The 21,416-nt window shown below is 27.1% G+C and overlaps 1 protein-coding gene across 1 annotated transcript in view; it reads left to right on the top strand.

The window, feature by feature from the left end:
- Nucleotides 1-21,416, top strand: part of LOC107452634 (uncharacterized) — a 54,340-nt gene that overhangs the window by 17,746 nt on the left and 15,178 nt on the right. The gene's annotated exons all lie outside the window — the stretch shown is intronic.

The raw sequence follows: 21,416 nt of genomic DNA, 5'->3' as shown, positions 1-21,416 counted from the left end.
TATATATATATATCTTGGCGAATACCAAGATATATACACATATATATATAACGTGTGAATTTAGGACACGATCATAACATAACTGATCATAATAGAATATATTTTTCCTATTTTTTTTCAATGTGTATTAGTTTGAATATTTTTCATTACCTTAAAAGAATTTTTGCGTGAAGGCACGTTTTTCCTTAATTTCATTTTGCGTCTTAGAATAACCAATAAACAACTTCGAAAGACTTACGACCGCTTCACTTTTATGTACAAGTATATAATTGAAATTTGTATCACTTTACTGATTATGTATGATTGATTGTAGTACCGAAACTACTGTCTGTATTTCAAACTTTTCAACTCAATTCAAACGTTTTTCATAGCATTCAGTTGATTACCATTTTGCATTGAAAATGATATACACAAAGTATACGTGATAATGTTTTGGTGATTATTTTTATCTCTATAATCGCGTTTCAGGAACATAAATTTTCTTTTGACCTAACGATAATAGTTTATCTTGTCACTCTATCTTAATGTCTTTTGAAATTTCTTATTTCAGATTATCCGGAAATGCACTTTACCTACAATTCTGTAGGCTATTCCCATAGACAATATTCAATGAATACTTATAGCAGTCATTTACAACACTTGAAAAAATATTTTCTCGTCATTTATAAATGCGTGACGAGCAAATATTCTGCAACAATTGTGAACAACGTAAACAACAATATTTTAACAAACTATAAAAGTGTTAAAAAATGAAGAATGAAAAAAAACACAAGGAAATGGGTTAAAAATAATATAATGCCTTTTTCGATCAACAAGGTAATTTTGCATACAGTTTTCAGAAATTAAGGTTAAAAATATTTTGTTACATATCAGTTAATTATTTTTAACATCTTTATTATTTTGCCTAAAAGATATATCTTATGAATTCGGGTACATTCTTTAACAAAAAATGAATGAATTAATTAATTAAAATAAACAAATAATAGTCCAACTTTTTTCGCTAAAATATTAACTAATTTTTACTTAACTTATAATAAAACACGTTATTGTGAAACGTTGGATACAGAGCGCTAAATATGAATAATTTTTGATCTAATGATTTGATCTTTTCAATCTAGAATTCCATCTTAATGGTTCAAGAGGTGACTTCAAATATGCTAAATAATTAGTGCTGACGATGTTTTAAGTTACGAAATCAGACACAAAGACGTACTTTCTCTGAATAAACATACCTTTTTCGATGGATTTGGATTTCTGACCCCCAAAATATAAAGGGTAGCCACAATCTGGAAAATATGATCCCCATAGTTTGGTCAGTAGAGTGGTCCAAAGTTTGGACCCCTTAATATTAATTTTACTTTTTGATTATTAGTTCTGCCACGTGAAGATCCAATCATAAGATCAAAATTTATTTAGGGGGTCCGTTTATTTACTTATTTTATTTTTATTTATTTATTTATTTATTTGTACGTTGTACCCCATTCTGTAGTGTAACTTTTCCTGCAAATTACATTAAACAGCAATTGAAGGGAACCAATTAATTCAACATCTTTCCGAAAAAATGAAAAAAATGTTAATGATTTTTTATTGCCTACCATGCAGTTGCTTCGATTAATGTAAGAACCGTACGAAAATCTAACATCAGAACACACTAGAAAAATTATTTCAAAATTTCAGAAATCACTAACTATAACTATATTTTCATTCAAAGTGTCTTTCTTTGAAGCACATATTTACAATTTATTATTTAAAATTTTCCATTTGCATGAAACATTACTAAAAATGCTCAGAAATTCTATAAAATCATATAAAATAGTCTGTATTACATACTATAACTATTTAGAATGTAAATTGTGTTTTTCGTATTGTTCAACTTGTGTTTTCTTTGTTTAAAATAGTGATCGCGCTTTAAGATGCAAAAAAATCAATTAAACTTTTTGTTTAAAACTCCTAAACTATTTCAAAAACTTTTTAAAAAATATCTTAATTAACATAATGAATCAAAATCTTTGAAAAAAAATCAAACTTTTATATTTACTTATACACGTATTCTCTTATATATTCTTAAACATATACTTCTGAAAACACTATTAACATCAATAAATGTATTTTAAATCAAAAATAAGAAATTAATGGTAATTTTAAATAGGAGGAGGTCAGTGCAAGAGCAATGTTAGACAACCTTTTTTATATTTTTAGAGTAATCCTGACTATGTGCAAAAGAATCGAAGAAGAAAAAAAGAAAAAAGAACACCCTAAAAACACTAAACACTGAATAACTTTTATTCCAATGATCAGATTTTCTTGTAACTACAACTCAATCTTCAGATAATTGATGCAGACGATATTTTAAGTTACAAAATAAATTTGGATGAATTCGATGAATGAATTGGATTTCTAACATTCGAAATATGGTAAAGGATTTCCACAGTCTGGAATTAAATTTAATCTACTTAATTTTAAATTACAAAATCCAAAGTTGTAAAACAATCAGTCAAATAGTTCTTGGGAATTAAAAACTTAAAAATACGACTTTCTTGAGATGGCGAAACACGCAGAATGTGAAATTAACATTAAGTGGCCCCAACTCACAATCGCTTTTCAGATTGCTGCTACATTCATTATTTTAAAGTATTAAAAATCCTAATGCGTAGAAAAAACGCATGCTTATTCAGAGAAAGTACGTTTTTGTGTCTGATTTCGTAACTTGATAATCGTATACACTAATCAATTAGCATATTTTAGAGTATTTAAGGGTAGGCCTTATTAAGGGTCGAATCATTAAGGGTCGTATTAAGGGTCGTATTAAGGGTCGAATCATTAAGCGGAAGCCATACCACGGAAGAAAATTTTCTTCGCAAATTCTCTTTTTCCTTCATTACTAATTTAAAATTTAGGTTATTATAAAAAGTAAGTTCAGACAAACCTAGAGTAAGCCATAAAGTTTCAAACACTGCAAAAAGTTTTTAAATTTGCAAATGAAAATAAATTGTGAAGAGATAACTTAGGATTACGCAACGGTGAAGTTCTCTTCTAATAATTTGTTTGCATTTTAATATTTTGAAGTATATTTTTCAGCTACTGAAACTTTGTGACTTACTCTAGGTTTGCCTGAATTTATTTTTTCTTTCTTTTAAGTTTTAAATTAATAATGAAGGAGTGAGAGAATTTGTGACGAAAATTTTCTTCCGCCGTATGGCGTCCTCTTAAGATTGAGCTCAGTACTTTAAAATTTGACCATTAAATCGAAAGTTTTTTTTTCTTTTTTAAACTGTATAACACAACTATTTCAATTAGTGTAAAAACCAGGCAGAAATGTAACATCATTCCTCATTTGTGTGAAGTAAAAAACCATGTAATCTATCATCTTTTTTAAATTCATTTGGTTTTCATCAACAATTGTAAATCTGGACACACCGAACCTCTCAAACATCTTCAGGTGTTGTTTATTAATTTCAAAAATTGAAAATTTCTAGAGCCCTTTATTTTACTATCCTCAAAGTTTTACGTTTTGCTGATGTGCTATTAAATTACTACTTGCTGATGTATTAATTAGCAAGATAAATCTAAATTAATTTTTAAAATATTTGAATAACATTGCATTTCCATCACTTTGAGTAAAATAATAATTATATTTATTGAAATTTATTTTATCAAACAACAGAATATTAGTTTAATTAACTCTAATTATGTATAGCAATCAAAGCAGTGTATAGCAATGTCTTAATTACCGATAGAATAGCTTTTATAGAATAATCATTGTCCTAATAGCTGTTTTTTACAAAGAAAAATTATAAGAGTGGAAAGAACATTAATAGTTTCCGATTTAGATTTTAAAATTTAGTTAAAATATCAAGCAATCATTTTACCTTTTATCAAACTAATTTTGTAGACATTTCGTAAATCAAGCTTGTGCAATTTCAATAGCTTTTAGACACGCAGTCAAATCATTAACTTTCCTAGATAACCGTAATTATACTCCAGATTAAAGATTTCTGTAAACTTTTAAAATTGTAAAAGATTTTATCACTTTTAAATAAAATGAAACGTTCATAATTTAATAGACTCATTCTTAAATTTATCTTATACAAGTCGGAATTCATTTCTTGAGTAGAATATAGTTACGCGAATTGCTTTTTGTTTTTTTATAAATCATATTTCGTATCTTGATATTATAGTAACTTTATCATTACAAAAATTACTTTAAGACTCTGGCTTGAAAATAAATAAAAAATGCTAGAAACTGCTTTTGATTCCAACAAAAAATCAAAATAAAAAAATACTTATGACTCTGATTGAAAAATGAAAAAAGATTACGAACTATTTTGACTCTGGCTTAAAAATTAAATAAATAAATAAATACATTTTACTCTTTCTTTGGCTTATTGATACTGACTTGAAAAAAACTCCACTGGGTCTACTATATTATCTACCGATACTCGCTTTCATTTATTCCATTTATTAAAGAAAGGAAAATTTTAAAATAACTTTTGTAAAATTCATGTGGAAAAAAAATAGTTCCTACATCCAGAAAAAAGTATGGTCAAAACCATCAGAATATGGTACAACTTACCATGTTTCTAGCTCTATCGGAACATCAAAAAGCTCGGTAATTTTCACCCCAGCTCTTTCATTACGATTTTAGTAAAATTTAAAATAAAATATGGTTCTATAATATAAGATAAAATTTGGTAAAAGTGGTAAAATTTGGTAATTTTATCATGATACATTAGAGCATGGCATAAAAACCATTTATTCGGTTAAATTTACTTTTCAGATTCATTTCATACTAAATGTCTAGTAATAAGAACTATAATTTTGAAAACCAGAATTTCCGGTAAACAGTTACAATAAGAGCGGAAAAATTACAAATGAGGGGTTTAAATACCATATATTTTGTCTTTATTTAACCGAAATTATGTTGTTGTTTTTTACTAGAAATTTAATTACCATACAGTACAGTTATTATACTAGAATTTTTTTCTCCGTGTATGACATTATGTTGCCTTTTTAAAGCCATATTTAAAAAACACTAGGTCTGCATAATTTGTACGACAAAAAATTTAAAAAAAGAATTTCATTATATACTGTACATTTCTTTAGTACAACTCCCATTACAGTGACAATTCCATTATAGTAACTGATTCATCAAGTCTCATTTAAATTGCATAGATGCTATGTCATTCTAACGCTCACTAGAGCGCCGTACAGAATCGTCTTTATATCGCGACTAAAATTTAGTTCCGTTTTTAAATCCTATGAGTTAGTTATAAAGCTGGTTAATAACTATTCCGTTAGTTTATTCTTATTAAAGTATAGCATTATTTTGTTCAAATACGCCTAGTACTTTTTATTGTGAGTTAAAATTTATGATATATTTGTGCACCCCGATATATTGACAACACTTTATATCGCTCATTTTCCTTTGAATGACCGTGGTTGCTATATCGAGAGTAATAATTTTCTTTTAAAATACTATTATAACCTTCATACTGCTTAAATATTGAAGATTAACCAACAAATTGCTCTAAAATTAATTTTCCTACACATTTCCGAAACTGAAAACAGCGCTCATTTTTCTAAGTTTAATAGTCAAATACCCTATTATTTGTGTGAGCGCATAAAACTCCATGGGAATTGTAGAAAAATTTCTGCTTTCAAGACAGACATGAAACAGAAGAAGGCGGGAAACATATGAGACATGTGTTTTTTTTCTAAACCACTAGGAGGCGAGATTAATGAAATTTACACCACTACACCCAACAACACCTTCTTCGAATTTTGATCCCAAGAGGGGTGAAATACTAATTTTCGCTCAGATAAATGTAGATTCAGACTGCTTACAATTTAACGTGATTAGCTCCCTTGAGACTGGCGTTGAATGAAACTTGGAGTTAGCTGAGATAATTTTCTAAATTGATTCGAAAGAATGCGCTGATATTATATAATTTATCAAATGAAAGTTTCTTGTTGTCGAAATGAAAACGTCCATTTTGTGTAAGACTTAGGTAAATTGCTAATCAGATATTTGTCAGATGGGTTGCCTTCTTTTTGAGTGACCGGAGAGAAATTCAATTTACTGCAATATGATTTCATACTTAAAGAGGACAGGCAGCATTTTAATTTTTAAATTGTCTAAAAACTAACATTGGACTGCGAAGTGTACATTGAATAATATTTAGCAAGTTTCAAATGGTGTATTCTAACGAATAATAACCTAATGGTAATCTAAGAAAATCGATAATCGATTAATTTAAAAATTTAATAGTACATAGTAAAAAATCCAAGATCAAATTACGATAAAAAGTACCGGTACTCAGGGTGGCAGATAATTATACCGTAAAATCTATTTTTACCGGAACATGTTACAGAACAAAAATAATCTGTAATACCGTAGTTTTCACAGTAATAATTATAGTGAAATCACTGAAGTACTCTAATTAAATAGGTGTTACCGTAAAAATTACGATGTAATATTTTACGGAGAAAATGGATTTCACAGATAAGAAAGACTGAGGTAAAATGTTCCTCAGGGTGCTGGTACATTTTACCACAAAATCCCTTTTTATCGAAACATGGTACGAAACAAGAAAAAAATCTTGTATACCGTAATTTTTACAGTAATAATTACCGTAACATCACTGAATTACTCTAATTAAAAAAATACTGCTGTAAAAATTATGGTATAATATTTTACGGTGAAAATTGATTTTACGGATGATGCACCCAAATTTCCATACCGTAAATTTTTACAGTGTATGTATGTTACTGATGTAGATTCCGTAACACGTTTTTGGTCACGTTAATAGTTTTTGATTATTTGAATGATTCTTGTGTAATTTTTCATTCAATATGTTACCTTTTTGTTAAAAGAAATAAACAAAAACTTATATGAAATGAAAACTACAATAATAGTAGACATCCTGTTGATCATTTAGTTAAATCAGATTTAGGTAAATCGGGTAATTTTTATGTAATCTTTGTGTAGCATAAATTGACTACATGCCGCAGGCTCCTAACGTGATAAAACTATGAATCATTTTTGTCCTAATTCACATTTACAGCCTATCATGTTTCGAAAAATATATATCCATTAAATATAATTTTAAAATAAAATGTGTTATAACTAAGCTATTTCAAAATAAAAAGGTCTATATAAAATCCATTAAAATAGAAGGAATTGGGTGAACATGAGATATTATCATTATTCTGATATTTATCGTAAGACATCGTAATCACAATATACGGTGGGAAGTAAATTTTAAAATATATCGTCATTGTGATGCTTCGATATTTCAAAATATATTGACATATTGGGAAATATATATTTTTAACACTAGATTGCACAAGGAAGTCATTTTGACTGCTTTTTAATTTCAATTAGAAAAACAATGATGTATATGCTACCGTTAAAGTATATAATGCAGTTATTTCATAGAATGCCTAGTTATTCCATGAAATAACTGATCATGTCCGTTAAAGTGTGTAATATGTTATTAATTTGACACTTTAACTAGTTATTCTATGAAATAACTAGGTATTCTATAAATTAACTAATGAGAGACAGTTAAAGTGTAAAATAAACAATTTATCTAAAATGAAATAACTAGGTATTCTATAAATAAACTAATGATAGACAATTAAAATGAAAAAGAAGCAATTTATCTAATTTATGCAGCGTATAAATGGTATTTATGGAAACGTACCATAAAATCATTTGTTACAACAAGGATTACTAAAATGACACTTGGAATTACAAAGAACATTATTTCTAAAACAAAAACATTTTTTGTTGACACACTGGGTTTTACACGAACATTTTTTAAATCCCTGCCCAGTACCTAAACTTTGAGCTGTAGCATATAGATTATTTTACACTTTAACGGGCTGCAGATCGTTATTCTATGAAATAACTAGTTAAACCATGAAATACAAAAGAGTTTTACACTTTAACGGGCATGATCAGTTATTTCATGGAATAACTAGGTATTATTCTATGAAATAACGGATTTCATACTTTAACGGTAACATATATAAAGACACAATTTCTTAGAATTTTGTAACTTTTTGTAAAACGAATATTTTTTTTTATTTCTAACATTTATTAATAGCTTGTTGTTGTAAATAATATAAAAAACATTAAAAATTAATTTTAAGCAATTTTCATTACACATTAGTTATTATTTCACAATCCAGTCATTTTTACTGTTTTTGAGCAATATATACTAAGTTTCAGTCTTTCTAGTGTTAATCACCAGTTAATGATGATTATAGAATACAATAGAATCGTGAGTGTGATTAAATTTTATTTCGATAAGAAAAATATTGATCAATGTAAAAATAATACAAATTAAATTAATAATTGATAATATAAATTAAATTATGCAAATTAATTAATGCAAATAAATACAAATTAAAATAAATAATCCAAATTATTTCATAACAATTTGTTGCTACATTAAAATTCTGATATCACCCAGCAATAGTTGAGTGGTTTTTTCTATTGTATACTTTACTTTGCTTTATTTTTTTAAAATACGTCGGTTTCCATCAAAGTAATTCTAATAACACACCATACTTTTAAGACGATAGATACCTCTTTGCAAGTTTCATTCTTTTTTTCTGTATCATTTCATTGAACCCCTTCGAACCTTAAATATACGAAAGAAATTCGCTTAAATTGAAGATGGGTAAAGGAAATAATTAAACTTCTTCCAACAATATATTTACCGAAAATTGAAAAACGATTTCCGCCTTATCTTTCGGCTGAATTCGATCTGCATCAACTGGGCGTAGTTTTAATTCTACCTTATTCTTTTATTTGATTTATATATAAAATATTATTTTACTAAGAAAACATCCTCAGCACCTGAAATTAAAGTTTTGCCGACGGCTATCTTTTTTTTTTAATTTCACTTCAAAAAATCACCGACCAAACATTGCAGTTCTTGAACTTGTTCGCAAAGAATTTTTTTTTTCAATTTTAGTTCACCCCTTACACATTATACGTTTCAGTTTCATTTGCCAGGGCGAGCTCGGTGTTGACGTTTCCGCTTTACTTTCCAAAAGTTCCATTTTTAGTTCGATAGATGGAGGACGCAGCTATTACTTTTAAAGAATGCATCAAAGAACTGGGTAACTATTCATCTACCCTGCTTTATGAATATTTAATTTTAATTTATCACCTTATGATGAAAATTATTTATTTTTGTATTTTTATCCTCTTTTTTAAGGGAATTACTTTATTTCTTTGGACCGAAAATCACACATCACGATTTTTACTTCATAACCAAATTCATATTCTAACAATGCTAAAACAATTTTTACTTTTATACTAAATAAATTTTAAATATTTTAATAATTGTTTAACTTCTTATACCACCATTAAAAATGATGTTCTTTCTTTCTGGTGGTTTATCCTATGAACTTTTCAAATAAAGGAGATTTTTTTTTTAAAGCAGCTTCAAAAAACGTGAATTATAGTATTCATAATGTTTATATTATTAAGACTGATCTAATAAGTGTTTGTATATAAATACCTATTTCAAAAATGTTTTGTCACAATATTTGTCACCTTTTTATGTGCTTCATTTCTCACCTTTTTATGTGTTTCATGTGTTTCATTTTTTATGTGAAAAAACTCTGGTGAAATTACAGTATTGTATGATATTGTTACTGGTAAAAAAAAATCATAATGCTGGTAATGTAAGCCAAGATATGTGATATTTAAACCATTTATTTGGTAATTTTTCCGATTATATGGTAGCGGTTTATCGGAAATTCTTGTTTTCAAAATTATAGCTCTTTCTGCCTCACATTTAGTAAAAAATACAAAACTGAAAGGTAAGCTTAACCAAATAAATTGTTTTTGTGTTATGCTCTAAGATATTGTGATAAATTTACCAAATTGCACCACATTTACCCAAATTTTATCGAATGTAATAAATCAATATTTTATTGTTAACTTTACCAAAATCATTACCTTCGGTAAAAATTATCGAGATTTTTAGTATTCCCATGAAATCAGAAACACGGTAAATTTTACCATTTTCTGGTAACTTTGACCATGCTTTTTTCCTCAGCTTAGAAATACTTGTTGAATACCCATAAAGTACATTTTAAAAAATTAATTATTTTTTGAAAATTGCAATAAATTAATTAAAACTGAACACTTTTTGCTAGAAATATAACAAGCTTCTGAGCATTGCCATTTTTTCGAAAACTTCCTTTAAAATGATGTTTTTTTAACATTACGGGTATCAGCTAAGTGAATTGACCCCCTTAAAGTAGGTAACTACTAGGTAAATATAGCAATTCAGGTTTATTGAAACTTCCATTGTCCGAAGTAATTGACTAATTAATGAGCCAATTTTCATTGTTTTCTGCATTGTATTGTATTGCAAATTAACTATAAAAAGACATTGTAACAAAACTCTAACTACTCAAAATAGCAGGAACCCATTTTATTTTATAAAAAAGCTGAAATTTATTGATACTCGTCATAAGATAATATATATTTTAATAAATAATTGTATTTATTAAAGTTATTTTTATTATAAAAATAAATAAGTTTAATTAATTTTCACATTATATTTAAAAAAATCAAATAAGAAACTTTAAGCTTTTACGATTGCTTTAAAGGAAAATGCTCGTTGTTTAACCTGTTTAACGTTTATTTTTCACAAACAAATTTTAACCGTGTCTGTTTAATAATATGATTTTCTTATATTTCTATCCAATGAAGAAAAAAAAAGTTAAAATATTTGAGAAATTTTCTTAAATTTACTTCAGCAATTAAAACATGTGAAATAAATTCCAATAATTATAGTGTACTATTCTTTGTCTTGTATAAATGATGTTCTACTTATTAAATTTGTTTCAACAATCAAAACATATGAAATAAATTCCAATAATTATGGTGTTTTATACCTACAATTATCTACAATAGGAACTAATTATAGTAAATAACATATTATAATATGTTGTTTTAAAGTATCGTAATATGAAATACGAAATTCTTTTCTTCCTATTATGCAATTTTTAGTTATAAATATTTGTTTTTAGCTGAATTAATTATAAAAGTACAAGAAAGTGCACTAAATACTTATTATTTATCATTAATTAATTTATAATTAATTTATTCTCTATTACTAATAATAATATTTTTAATTAATTTGTTGAATTATTTATTTCATAAAATTACAATGTTTTCTTAAAAAATTAGATAAATATGAAATATAACTAATTTTATTAGCGTATTTTATATTATTTAATTGTTAACGCCATGATTGTGCTTTATAATTTCGCTTTTATTTTCAAGAAATAGCAATAACTATTTCAAGCACATAAAATGATGGTATTAAAATGTCAGGATTTATTAATCAAACTTTAAAAACTCAATAAAGCAATATAGTTTTAAATATTTTTTTCGTGCATTAAATCCAAAATGCTTCTTTTTTTTTAAAAAAAAAAACCTTTAAAGATTTCTTTTCTTTAAAAAAAAAAATTTCACAAAAAACGCATTTACTTAATGAAATTAAACTATACTATTAGAAATCTTAATGAATTATTTTAAATTCAGATTTTAAGAAATTAATAACACCTAAAAAAATTTTCTTCCGTGAAAAACTTCACTTTTAAATCAATTGAAATTACTTATTTATAAAGTGTGTAATAAGCTGTTTTTGAATATACATAATGTATATTTAGGTATAATATATTTATTTACTTTAATAATTCATGAAAAATATTTTAGTCATGCTTATTACGTCATGCTAATTACGCACCTTTATTGTACACTTTTTCGATATTTTTATTATGCTCTACAACGTTCGAATGCAACCCAGAAGATTTTGAGATATTATAAATGAAATTTTAACACGTAAAATAAATGAATAAATAAAAGACAAGTATTTTAAATTATTATTCCAATAAATTAATTGCAGCTTAAAACAAATTTTGTTTAAAAAAATTATATTAAAGCAACTGAAATTACTTGTTTAAAGAATGTGTAACGTGCTATAGTGGTAACTATATTTCTTCCAATGTAGCACGTTAACTTATTAACTTGATACCTATAGTGCTATAATTACTATTTTAATTAAATATTTTATAAGATTAATAACAATTTGAAGGACATCCTGTTCTAAAAAGGTGCAAATTTAAATCAACTGTAATTAATTGTATAAAGAATGTGTAACATTCCATATTGCACTAACTTAGTTACAACTATGTATAATGTATTTTTAGGATTTAGGTGTCTATTTGATGTTTAATTAAATTATTATGAATAATATTTTATTTATACTAACTTAACATGCATGCATATTTTAGCCCGCTTATTCAATATTTTTATTGGAACTCTAATTTTCCAATGTTTCCAATTACTTGTTTAAAGAATGTGTAACGTTCTATATTGCAATAACTTAGTTACAACTATGTATAATGTATTTTTTGGTTTTAGGTGTCTATTTGATGTTCAATTAAACTATTATGAATAATATTTTATTTATACTAATTTTGCATGTATACATATTTTAGCCCGCTTATTCAATATTTTCATTGGAACTCTAATTTTCCAATGAAACTTCTATAGATCTAAAGATATTGCAAATCAAAATTTTAGCGTTTAAAATAATAGCTTGCTATTTTAAATTTACATGTTAAAGAATTAATAACAGTTTGAAGAATATTTTGTTCAATAGAAATTTTACATTTAAATCAATTAAAATTATTTTGCTTAAGGAGTATGCAAGGGAGATTACATATTTAATTAACTTACTTACAACCAAGTATCATTTACTTCCTGGTTTCAGATATTTATTTACATTTATTTTAAATATTATAGATAATATTATAATTACGCTTATTCTACATTTATAAATATTATAATCTGTTTATTCAATATTTTTAATGCAAACTCTGAAGTTTCCATGAAAACTAGAAGATTTAAAGATATTATAAATCAAAATTTTGCATGTTATATAAATAATAAACTATTTTAATGTTTCAATGACTATAAACAATTTTAATTTTAAATATCTTCATAGCTTGCAATCTTTAGTTAAAAAAATAACATTAAAACATTATCAAAATTAGTTTATACAGTATCTTACGCAAATAATAAACACAGAGTTTTAGACTTTATTTCTAAAAATTTTTGTTATGTTTTACTTTCTCTTAAGATGAAATCAATACTAAAAATCTTATTAAAGTTTCTTGATTCAAATTAATTTACAACTAAAAGTAATTTATTTGGAAATGCCAGGATTTCATCTATAGTTGTGTTTGATTTCATTTGAGTTCTTTTAATAATTAAAAGCTTTGTCGCAATATATTAACTCCATTTCAAGTTTTTTAAAAGAGCTGTTTTTGGTGAAAATACCACTTTATTATGTTTATACAATAAAGTGTTTTAATGTGTTTTGAAACATGTAATGTAAACTTTCAAAATACCTGTATGTAAATAAAACAATAAGGAACAGTTTTATGAAAAACAGTCACTTTAAAAAAAATGTAGCTGGTCAAGTATTGCCTACACTGAAAAAAAAAGTATGGTCAAAACTATCAGAATATGGTCAAATTAACCATGTTTCTGGCTCTATGGGAACACCAAAAAAACCGGGTAATTGTTTTGCTGGGTAAGTGTTTTGGTAATGACTTTTTGGTACAATTAAGAAAACAATATGGTTTTTATTACCATGCTGTTTGGTAGTAAATGCGACAATAATATGTAATTTTAAGTCAGTAATTTTAACAGTGCAGTAAACACTTGTTAACTTTGTTTTTCTTCGTTGGTTTTTTTCCTATGTAAATTGTAAGCTAACATCTACCAACATTTCAAATTATAAAAAATATGCATTTGTAAATTTACAAATACCTGAACAAGGTTAAAATAAATCAGCAGCTTAACTGTTACTAAATAAATACTACATTAGAGTAAATAAAATTACTATTTGAACACCTTAAAATGGAAGCGAAGAGGTAGCAGGTTCAAATCCCACCTTACCCTGGATGCATCTATTTGTTTATTGTTACGCACACATATGCAGGATTGTGTGCTCATTACAAAGTTCGGCTAATGTGCTTTTGTCAAATTGATGTACAGATATCAGAAGATAGAGAATGGCAAGACACACATGCATCTTGGGACGCTGTGGTATTCATACTAGCTACCTACACGTTGCAATAGATGCATTTTTGTAATGTTTTTCTCTAATTTGAGAAATCTTTTCTTAAACTTGAATAGAGCTTATAAAGGGTGTTTTGTAATGAGCACACAAGTCTTCATATACAAAGAGAACAATAAAAAACCATTTGTTTTACATGCATAATGAGGATCGTGTATTCAATATAAAAATTGTCTTCTAAACACTTGCAAAATTGACGAAAGTAAAAGAAAACTAGAAATGAAATAAGTCTGTTTTTATTTGATTTACTGTAAGGCCAGGAGTAGAAATTATGCTCGCACATAAATATTATCGCTAAGAAAAGTGAGAACTGTTTGGTGATCCAAAATTTTTACAGTAATTAATTATAGTAAATAAAGTTAATAGTAGAGTCGAAGTTTATATCTTAGTTATAAGCAGATTCTCTAGTAAGGATACTTAGGAAAAATTGTATTTTTATATGCTCTATTTTAAGCCAGCGAACATCAGAGCAACATACAAAATTTCAACGAGTCTATTTTTTAATGGTCACGCAGTGCACTGATCGTAAAGACACGGTTCCCAGTAGAACACCAAAGTCAAGCATCACTGGCTGCTGTCAGTGAGCAGGTGGGTGACCACTTTTATCAGCCTGCGTAGGGACCGAGGGCGTGCGATATCGGTCCTCATTCAACTGTTCTACTGTAAAGTGCTCGACTTTGCACGCAGGTCGTCGAACTACCAAAGCAGGGGATCCATTCCCTCTGCAGAGAATCAAAATTGCGATGGCATGTCTTCGGATTATCCTCATGGATGTTTCTCAGACTGTCGCCAATAGCCCATTGTGCAGCTCTAGTGCGACGTAAATTAACAACAACAACAACAGCGATGGCATGTCTTTGGATTATTCTCATGGATGTTTCTCAGACTGTCGCCAATAGCCCATTGTGCAGCTCTAGTGTGACGTAAACAAAGTACCAACCTATTTTTTAATGCTAATAAATGTATTATATTATACAACGTTAGTAGTTTAAATTCAATAAAAAATCGATATTTTTGAAGTTATTTGATTTTTTTTTTAATTATAAATGTAACAGGGACAGTTTTAGCCATTAAAAAATACACAGGCACATAATTTAAATAAAATTTTCATTTAAATTTCAAATTTTCATTAAAGTTTTCTTTTAATGAAGAATATGTTAAATTTATGCAACTACTAGTGAAATTGAAATAGATTTCCCAATGTGAGGTTTTGCTTCATTTTAACACGGTAGTATAGGTCTAATAATGGCTTTTTTCTTTAACCCAAACAATAAGTCTTCGATATTTTCATATCGGTCAGCGTTGACTGATATCGTCCGAGAGTAATAAAATGAATATGCCCAGCAGTTATTCGTGGAATTTTCCTGACCGAGCGATCTCGCCCATGTAGAATATCTCTAATTAAACTGATTAAGTCCTAACATCTAGTACCGTGCTTTATAAATTATATGAAAATATTTGGCATATTCAAAATAAATAAATGTAGTTTACGTACAAATATTTGATTGTCTTATATTCCTGAACACTGAATAAAATATATTGTTAAACGTAGTCTTGTAACAAATAATTGTGTAATACTAATCGTGTAATAATAATGTTTCATTGTCTTGAATGCTCCATTTGTAAGCAAAGAGGGTTGCTTACAAATAGAGCATTCATTGTTTATAGATTACATAATTGAGTGGTTTCTTGCTTATTAAATGTAAGTACTTATTATTCACAAAACGCAAATTATGCTATTATTATCCCTTATTCATTGTCAAGATAATGTTAATTCTTTTATTAGTCGAAATAATATTTTGCTTTGAAATCTTAATCTTTGTTTCAGAGTATAGGTATAAACATATGCATTAATATTTATTTTGGTTACTAAACCTAATTAGGTTTTATTTTATATCTTTAAATTACCCTACTTCAAAGATGCAAATAATAATTGCAATATGTATGTTTATTCGCTAAAAAAGCGAAAACTTTTTCTTCTCATTAAAAATCAATTCCATTTTCTATTAAAACATTCACCTCTCATAACAATGGGATACAATTTTTTCTGTCGTATGAGATTTTTGAATAGATCTTAGATACTTTCGTATTGCTGATTTCAAATCTGCAATCTGTTTCATTCTCCAAGATAGTTTTTTTAATGGCATTTTGGTCATTTTTTAAAAAGAACATGTTTAAAAGCATTACATAATAGAGGGGGTCACTTAAATGTTGTGACAAACTTCAAAATGCCCGAAATAACCCATTCCCAAAAATATCATCATACTCCGCTAGGGATGCTTTCCTATTAAGATCTGTTTCACCATGCACTTCTGAACAGTCCATTACAGTGAAGCACAACTAACGACGGCATTTCTGGTCCCCTGTTATACATAACGTTTTTAAACTTGTACATTTAGACCTAAAATAGACTAAAAATGTCATTTAAAAAAAATCTGTAGCTTTATGAGCAAAACTAATTTTAAATTTGAAATCTCCACACTCGAATTAAGAAATATCAAGTACTGGTATAAATAGAATAAAATATTTGTTCCCATACTCATCACTCCTAGGCGGAAACTCCATTAGGCTTACGAAACGCTTCTATAATTTATTAAAAATCTTTTATAAAAATTTTTAGAGAGTGCTCATGCCACTCAAACAGCCTATTCTGAATTAATAAAAATTATGATTTGTTATACACTCCTCCCCTTCAACATTTTTTTTTAGATTCGTTTCATACTTTTCATGGTGCAATGTAATTCATATGAAAATAAGATACCTGGTTCTATTATAAATAGGTTATATACCTTATAACCTATTTATAATTTATTTTATTACTTATTAAAAATCCTTTATAATTTATTAAAAATCTTTCATAATGTATTAAAAATCTTTCATAATGTATTAAAAATCTTTCATAATTTATTAAAAATCTTTTATAAAATTTTTAGAGGGAGCTCATGCCACTCAATTAGCCGATTTTTGAATTAATAATTTATTAAAAATTTTTTATAAAATTTTTTTTGAAGGGGCTCATGCCACTAAATCAGCCAATTCTGAATTAATAAAAATAATGATTTGTTGTACACTCCTCACCTTCAACATTTTTTTAGATTCGTTTCATACTTTTCCTAGTGCAGTGCAATTCATAAGAAAATAAGATACCTGGTTCTATTATAAATAGGTTATATACCATTAAACCCATTTATAATTTATTTTATAATTTATTAAAAATCATTTACAATTTATTAAAAATCTTTCATAATTTATTAAAAATCTTTTATAAACTTTTTAGAGGGGACTCATACCACTCAATCAGTCTATTCTGAATTAACAATTTATCAAAAATCTTTTATAAAATTTTTTAGAGGCGACTCATGCCACTCAATCAGTCGATTCTGAATTATTAAAAATTATGGTTTGTTATACACTCCTCACCTTCAACATTTTTTTAGATTAGTTTCATACTTTTCCTAGTGCAATACAGTTCATATGAGAATAAGACACCTGGTTCTGTTATAAATAGGTTTTATATCATATTTAGTTAATTTGTTTTTAAATAACTATTTATAAATTTTTTTCCAAAAAGTTTTTATTACAAATTATGATAAGTATTATTATTTGGTAATTTGAAAAATTGTTAAATTTTTTCAACTAAAATCGATAAACAACGCTACCTTTGTAGGCTTAATCACATTTTGAAAAAATATCTTTGTTGACGAGTTAAAGACATTATTTTTGTAAAAAAAAAGTTTATAAATTAAACACTAATGCCAGTGAGGTATTTCATATGCATTTTATATTAGAAAACATATGCTAGATTTTACTCTTTACAGTTTATTTCATAATTTAATAATAAATTTCGACAAATGTAAAATTTTAAATGTTGTAACTGTAAAATATACAGCAAGCTTTTATAACATTTTGAAATGCTTATGTAAAATTTCAAAGCGATATTTTCAATGATTATGAAACTTCTCAACAAAAATAAATATTACTTCATATTGACAAAAGGCAATTTACATAAACAAGCAATTAAACAGAATTGTATTTAATTTGATAAAAAAATAATTAGAATTCAAATTATTTTTTTTTCTAGAAAGGAGTTTTTACGAAACATGGAATCTCAAAAGTTTTTAACATAATTCTCATGATCTCTCAAAATCACACTCTCAAAAGCAAAATTCTCAATTTTGACGATTCAGCGATCCTTGAGTCTATAATTTGAATCCATAATTTTGAGAATCATTTCGTCATGAAATCTGAAATATATGACGAAAATGTTTCTTTTTTGAACCTCACCGCAGTGCATTGGGGGAGATTGTCAACAAGAATGACGAAATTAGATATAAAAAAGACAATAGAAAGTAGAATAGCGAAATATTTCTTTACTTTTGAAGAAATTTGTTTCCTTAAAGAAGATAGTTATTTCGTCCTTGGACAAAATTTTTGCTCGGAGCATATACCAGGAAACCAATCGTCAATAGCATATACCTTCGTTAAAAACGAAGAAAGTTTCGTGAAATTTAAGTATCTATTTTTTACTGTGCTGTTTAACGTTGAAACAGAGTATCGATAACTTAATCTTTTGTAGTATATACAGGGTTTTCCATAAAAACCTCTTTTTATATGTATTTTAAGAATCAATATCAATAATTAAAACGAAATTGTGTACACATTGGTGGTCGCTAATTAATTTTTAAGCCAGGAAAAAACAAAAACGCTATCCAAAACTGACAAATTACAACAGAGGAAGGCGTAGGGGAGAGTGGGGTCAGTTGTAACATTTTTTATTTAACTATTTTTAACTAACGAAAAATCCAATAGATTATTAGTATTAATTCACAGACGACTAAAGTAGCTATCCTCTACTAGAAAAAAAATACCTTATTTTAAATGTTATTATATTAGTTATTAACAATTTTTGACAGTCGTGCACTTGTTACAATTATCCCCACTTACGAGGTCAATTGTAACAGTTCATAAATTCAACTAAAACATAGTTAATTATACATATTATCATAGTTGTGATATATTTTTTTATTGATCAAAATAGTAGTGATATTTTAGGAGTAAAAATAATAATGAGCAGAGACCTAAAGGGTTAAACTTTTAACTTTAAGGGGTTAAAAATTTTAATTTATGCTGTGAAAGGTGACAAATAAAATAATGCACATGCAACATAATATAAATGATATAGGAAACTATTGGTGGTTCTTAAAGAGTTAAGTAATGGTTTGTAAACATAAGATTATTTATTTTCAGCTGTTACAATCGTCCCTTTACTTATTGTTACAATTGTCCCCAAGACGCCATTTCAGCTTCATTTGTTAAAAACAATGCTAGTTAATTAACAAAACTATTTTTTTTCATTGAAATGTTAATTAAGGTGTCCACTTACATATTCGGTTAATAATTTATATTTGTTTAAGCAAAACTACTTTGTTACAATATAATATTCTAATACCAAAAAAAGTACTTACGTAGCGTGAAAATATCTTTTGTGATGTAACTCTTTCAAAAGTTCATAAAAATGGTTGCCAACAGAGGTGTACATGTAGATTTATTAAATACACCTTGTGCGCCACCTAGGAACCAAATCTAGAACCCGACACTCGAAATTTTTGCTCTGTTACAATCGTACCCTGTTACAATTGACCCCTCTCTCCCCTATCTAATAAGCATCAAAACAGGTTTAATTAAAGGTTCGATTAATCTTTCAATTCCTCTCTTTTTTCTCTTGCAACAAACCAGTCTTGTTGTTTATTATGTTCACCCTTCTGTACTGTTATTTGTCAGATTTTGAAAGCGTTTATATTTTTTCTACTAAGTACTAAGTACTTTTAAATACTAAGTTGCAATCCCCTCTGTATATTCTTTGTTTTCACTTATTTATGATAAGAATTCTAAAAATACATATTAAGGTTAGTATTAGCGCTTTACATCTTAAACTTAGAAAATAACCAATATTAATGTTTCACGAATCTTACAATGAGCTCAGATATGAAGATATTTTCGCAATGGCTTGTACAGATATATTGCATGAGTTATAAATAGAAATTATGCCCTGTGACTTTTCCACATTCACAAAAAACGGTTTAAAGCTAAACCGTGCAGATATCGTTTTACTGGTTTCATTTTAAGTTATATTTCCTAATAAATTGTGCTGATCGCTAAATGTGAAAACCATTAAACCTATTGCTTTTGACAAAATTTGCATCCTCAAACAAAAGAAGATAGTAGTTTCTTAAATTTGACTAGATGTTCACGCAAGACATTTCCCAGGAAATGGTTTTGTCAAAAATGAAAAAATTATCATGAATTAGTATATTTAATAACCCATTTTTTACAAAGTGCAGAGAAATCGTAGTGTTTTTATCCCAAAATGATATCTTGGACATTTTGAAAATGTGATTTATCATTATATTGCCCCAAATTCTTCACTGTTTAAATTTTCATTTTAAAATTACGATAAAATAACAGACAGCAGTTCTGTCAGATTATCGATAAAGTTTATAGTTATGAACAATTCTTCATCTTTAAGGCTTTTAAACCGTTTTCAAACTGGTATGGATACGAAGCAGTGATTACAAAATTATACATTTTTTTGCCATTTACAACATGGTTTCGAAACCGTAAAAATTAAATTTTACTGAACATTGGAATTACGTTGCGATTGGGTTGTGTTTTGTCAAATGAACTGTGGAATGTGGCTTACTTAGTTTATTTGGTGGTGTCATCTATCGTGAGAGATGGGAAATATTATACGTTTTTGTGCTAAGCAGGTCTCTGGTGCTGCCATTACATGAATGAGAGTTTCGTATTCCAATACTCCAGAGTCACTAATTAGGGTGTGCAGGACGTTGGAAACTCTTCATAAGTTGAAGGAAGGAAAGAAATTATTTGGTGTCAAAGCTGGGGTTCGAAATCCTGTTTAGCCGGTCATGAGAATTACAGATTAACCATCTAGGCTACAGTATACACCGAAAAGCAAGAAAATAAAAGGCTTCATAAGGTGGAGCTAGTTGACGAATATGATTAACCATATTAGATAAAGGATTTTTCTCACAGTCAATAGTTTAAATACTATATTTTTATGGTTATTTGATGATTGAATATGGCAAAATAGCAATTAAATAATTGTTATTTAACTATTTTTTCTGAGAAATTTTTAGCACTGTTTATTTTAAATATTCATTTTTAAAATACATTGTTCCGAACATTAGCTTACTTTTAACAAATAAG

Source organism: Parasteatoda tepidariorum, chromosome X1 (genome assembly GCF_043381705.1).
Source record: "Parasteatoda tepidariorum isolate YZ-2023 chromosome X1, CAS_Ptep_4.0, whole genome shotgun sequence".
NCBI classification, from domain to species: domain Eukaryota; kingdom Metazoa; phylum Arthropoda; class Arachnida; order Araneae; family Theridiidae; genus Parasteatoda; species Parasteatoda tepidariorum.
This window is presented reverse-complemented; position numbering and strand designations above follow the sequence as displayed.